General features: G+C 37.7%; 1 protein-coding gene across 2 annotated transcripts in view; it reads left to right on the forward strand.

The window, feature by feature from the left end:
• The window catches only part of LOC106870180 (UDP-glucuronic acid decarboxylase 1), a 69900-nt gene that overhangs the window by 30146 nt on the left and 34380 nt on the right, over window positions 1-5374 (forward strand). The window lies entirely within an intron of this gene.

Below are 5374 nucleotides of genomic sequence, written 5' to 3' on the forward strand. Positions count from 1 at the left end.
AGGAAGGGCATCCAGCTGTAGAAACTCTGCCAAATTAGATTGGAGCTTGGTGTAGCCATCTGGTTCACCAGTTCTCAGTCAAATCGTCCAACCCATGCTAGCATGGGTTGGACGATTTGACTGAGAACTGGTGAACCAGATGGCTACACCAAGCTCCAATCTAATTTGGCAGAGTTTCTACAGCTGGATGCCCTTCCTAACGCCACCCACTCCAAGAGTGTAGTGGGTGCTTTTATTTCGTTATTCTTAATCGTTATTCAACTTTGGAACCACAGAGCCTAAAAAAGGCAAGGAACCCAGACAGTGGGACATTTTTGTTCCAACTAGAATTGAACCTGGTTAACTTGGTTTTTATATTGTCTCCTGTTGTGTGTGTGTGTGTTTATATATCATCATCATCATCGTCATCGTTTGACGTCCACTTTCGATGCTAGTATGGATTGGCTGATTTGACTGAGGACTGGCGAACCAGATGGCTGTACCAGGCTCCAATCAGATCTGGCAGAATTTCTACAGCTGGATGCCCTTCTCTTGGTGTGTGTGTGTGTCTGTTTGTTCCCCCACCATCACTTGACAACCGATGTTGGTGTGTTTACGTCCCCATAATTTAGTGGTTTGGCAAAAGAGACTGATAGAATAAGTATTAGGATTACAAAGAATAAGCCCTGGGGTCGATTTGTTCAGCAGGGCTTCAGTCAAAAATGACTGATACAAGTAAAAGAATATATCGGGAGAAAGTGAGTGAGTGAGAGAAAGTAGTCAGCAGAAATATTATGAGACGTTTAGCAGGGCTCTTCTGTCATCTATCGACTCACTGCATCAGATTACATATAATCAACAAAATTTGTGTTTTTAGTTTTATAAATCTTAAAAAATGTCATCATTATCATAAGCCAATGATATATAGATATCTGCTGACACCTATATCATTACCTGATGTTCTAACAACTGCAGTGGATCTCCTTTGTCACCAACATGAACAGTCAATGATACAGTGCTTATAAATCTATACTATATTGATCCATAGCAGCTGTGTATTTAAAATGACTGTAGAATCAGGAACAGAGGATGCAGGGGGTGCAAGCGCACGCTCTAACATTTTTGCGGTGGGGCAATGAAAATACCTTGAACAGCCTCCTGAAAAGCTTCATTGCCAAAATGAACAAGCATAGAAACATTTTGGGGCTGATCTCAAACATCACTTTTCTATTATTGGGTTTATCTCATTTGTTTGATGTTCAAATATAATAATAATTACTCTTATTATACCTGTGTTTATTTTGATATTGAGACTGAAAATATATTGAGTTTACTTGTAAAAAAAAAAAAAAAAAAAAAAATTTAGACTTACGTTTACACCCTCTAAGCAAATTTCATTCCTGCACTTATGAAAGTGACAACTGATAACAATGTAATGAAAGAACCATTGTGTGGTTATTTGATTTACTAGAAATAGTAACCAAATCACCATCAAATGAGATAAGTACTTATCTTACAATTCCAAATGCATGCCCCAATAAAAGGTGGTGATGTGATAGCTACAATGTCTTTGATAAAAGATCTTGATCAAGGCTGACCTGGGGTTGACCACGATGGCTTATATGATAATACTCAAGATGATTTATCAACAGGGCAAGGATAATTACAATAAGGTGTATCGATGGATGACTCATAACTCTGATAAACATTATATATTAAGTCATTTCTAATTGTACCTCAAAATAATTGCTGGGATATCTTGAGATTATTTATAGCAAGGCTAAGACTATAGTTAGGGGTGTCACAATTATGCTTTCTGGACTGCCTTTCATTATATGACACCAACAATAGGTGATGAATTGACCATAGTCTTTTCTTTTTCTTTTTTTTAAGCTTGGTACTTATTCTAAGTTATAGCAACGTAAACAAACCAACACTGGTTGTCAAGCAGTGATGGGGAACAAACACAGACACAAAGACATGTATATGTATGTATGTATATATTTGTACATACATATATACACACACACACACACACACACATATATACATACATACATGCACAAAGAGGATTCTTTCAGTTTCCATCTACCAAATCCACTCACAAGGTTTTTGTTAGCCCAAGGCTATAGTAGGAAATGCTTACTCAAAGTGCCACACAATGGGACTGAACCCAGAAACGTGTTGGAAAGCACATGTAAAACACACTACACACCACCCACCCACACCTCCACCACCCACACACACCTCCACTACCCACACGCAATAGCTCTAGAGTATTATCTTTAAGAAAATAATCTTTCATTATTAAACTGGTGGTTCAAACATAAAAAGCCTTTAGGTCAAATTATTGTTAATCAATGAATAAATTGACCTTGCGTAGGTGTGGTGGGGTGAGTCGATAGAGTGTGGGACAAAATGCTATGTCATATTGTTATGTGAAGTATAAATAATACAAACCAGTTTTATTACGTACAAATTTTATGTTATCATCATCATCATCATCATCATCATCATTATCGTTTAACGTCCACTTTCCATGCTGGCATGGGTTGGACGGTTTGACTGAGGACTAGTGAGCCAGAGGCTGCATCAGGCTCAAATCTGATCTAGCAAAGTTTCTACAGCTGGATGACCTTCCTAATGCCAACCACTCCAAGAGTGTAGTGGGTGCTTTTTACGTGCCACCGGCATGAGAGCCAGTCAGGTTGTTCTGGCAACGACCACGCTCGAATGTTGTCTTCACGTGCCACCAGCACATGCTGGTAAGGCGATACTGGCAACGAACACGCTCGAATGGTGCGTTTCACGTGTCACCGGCACGGGAGCCAATCCGTGGCACTGGCAACGATCATGCTTGGATATGCTTTTAGCATTCCACTGGCACGAGTGCCAATCAGGCGGTACTGTCGTTGGCCACGTCATCGATTTTGATTTGTTTACACTTGCATCAGTAGGTCTTCACTATTACAAAAAGACGAGGTATTGGCAGAATCAATAGAAATGTGGACAAAAATATTGTGTGAAATTTACTGATAGTCTTTTTTTAAGTTCTGAGTTCAAATTCCATCATGTCTGACTCTTCTTCTTATCTTTTTCATGTCATTTAAATAAGCCAGTGCCTTGCAAGTAGATTTGGTAGACAGCAACTGCACAATGACCATCATATCTTTGTATATATATGTATGCATACATGTGTGTGTATGTGTACACATGCATGTCTTTGTGATGTTTACACATCTTTGAAAAATCACTGAGCTTCAAACCTTAATATTGTCATTTCCCTGTCAAGAAATTATTTGCTGGCTTATGGAATAAGTGATTTTTACCAGAAGAATGGATAAGAGTTGGCAACAGGCATTCTGATGTAAGTGAATGTCTCACTAATGTATTGTTTTACTTGTTTCAGTCTTTTGACTGCGGCCATGCTGGAGCACTGCCTTTAATCGAGCAAATCAACCCCAGGACTTATTCTTTGTAAGCCTAGCACTTATTCTATCGGTCTATTTTGCTGAACTGCTAAGTTACGGGGACATAAACACACCAGCATCGGTTGTCAAGCGATGTTGGGGGTACAAACACAGACACACAAACATTTACACACACATACACACACACACACATATATATATATATATATATATATATATACATATATATGATGGGCTTCTTTCAGTTTCCGTCTACCAAATCCACTCACAAGGCTTTGGTTGGCCCGAGGCTATAGTAGAAGACACTTGCCCAAGGTGCCACGCAGTGGGACTGAATCCAGAACCATGTGGTTGGTAGGCAAGCCACTTACCACACAGCCACTCCTGCGCCTTATATTCATCTTAATGCAAGGATCCTCAATTATTTTTTCCGTATAGACCCCTTTGATATCTATATTCCTCAGGTGGATCCCTATAATTAGTTGATGTTTAAAAAATCCTATTATACTTTTATAATTAAATACTATTAGGAATTGTATAAAAAAACTGTTAAAATATTTAGTGTATTGTTGAAGTACAACCACTTCACTGTACATAAATTTTAACAACAAAATCTTATATAGACCCCCGAAGGCCATATAGATCCCAGTTGATAACCACCGATCTAATGCATTTAACCTATGTTAGTATGAGAAAATATGTAAAAATGAAGAATATTGGGGTTGACATGACATAGGTGATGGTTTTCTACATCTTATTTGTGGCCTTTATGCTAGTGTGCTGAGGTACAAAGAAAAAAGACAAAAAAAAAAAAAAAAAAAAAAAAAAAAGAAAGACAGAAGAAAAGAAATTATTATTACGGGTTGTGAAAATCATAAAGTGAGGGACAAAATGCTATGCAGTGTATCCCTTTATATTTTACATTCAAATTCTGCTCAGATAAACTTTGCCTTTCATCTTTCCAGGGTCAATATAATATTCACCATTTAAGTGCCTGGGTTGGTTTAATTAACTGTTGTCCCTGCATAGCCTTGTTGTTGTAAGACCTTTTTTTTACCTTTTCCATTTAGACATTTGTTTCACATGACATTGTCGCTATTTCAGAAATCATATGATTAGCTCTTATAGTTATTATAATAATTATCTCTTAATAGTTTTTCTGAATATATGTTTTGATTTGTTTGACATATTTTCAACACACTCATTTGTGGATCACAAGGAATCTTTGTCAGATATAATTATGTATTATTATACTGTATTTTAACCTCAGGTTCTGTATATCACATAGCCTAAGCAACACAAAGCACTTTTGTTCATGGATTAGTCAGGAGAGTTGTTGGGATTTAGAATGATGTGGGTTGGTTAACCATCTAATAGAGGTATTACACTCTAAACATAATCAGAATGTAGATATGCCAATTTTGTTTATTTCAATAGCAAAAAAAAAAAGAAAAAAAAGAAAGAAACACACAAATGCTTCTCATATCAAGAGAACTTCATCACACTACACCCCTTCTTAGTCATATACAGCACTCAGTTAGTACCTTCGCAGTAACTCTAATTGTCGGAGATCCCAGTATTGCTGAGAATCTCTCCTGGCCACAACATTTCCTTAACATAGTAAGGACAGCATCACAATGACTGGTTTTTCTCTTCAGGACCAGGAGATATTTCAACAATTATTGATAGCTCAGTGTGGCCCACAGTGGAATATCACTGACACATCAGGGACAGTGCTGGCACTGTACATAAAGGCATTTTAAACTGCATCCAGAAAAGGGCCACCAAGTGATTGGTATATAGTCATTCACACATGCTCCCGCCCCTAATCCACTGGTATGCTGTCTTTCTTTCTGATTTTCTACAGCTACTATAATGACCTCTACTCTCTGGAGCTGACTGGGCTTGTGTATTCTTGACATACTTATCTACTCACTTCTTCTCCCACCATCACCTTTGTGGTG

This window comes from Octopus bimaculoides, chromosome 7 (assembly GCF_001194135.2).
Source record: "Octopus bimaculoides isolate UCB-OBI-ISO-001 chromosome 7, ASM119413v2, whole genome shotgun sequence".
In the NCBI taxonomy this organism is placed as follows: Eukaryota; Metazoa; Mollusca; class Cephalopoda; order Octopoda; family Octopodidae; genus Octopus; species Octopus bimaculoides.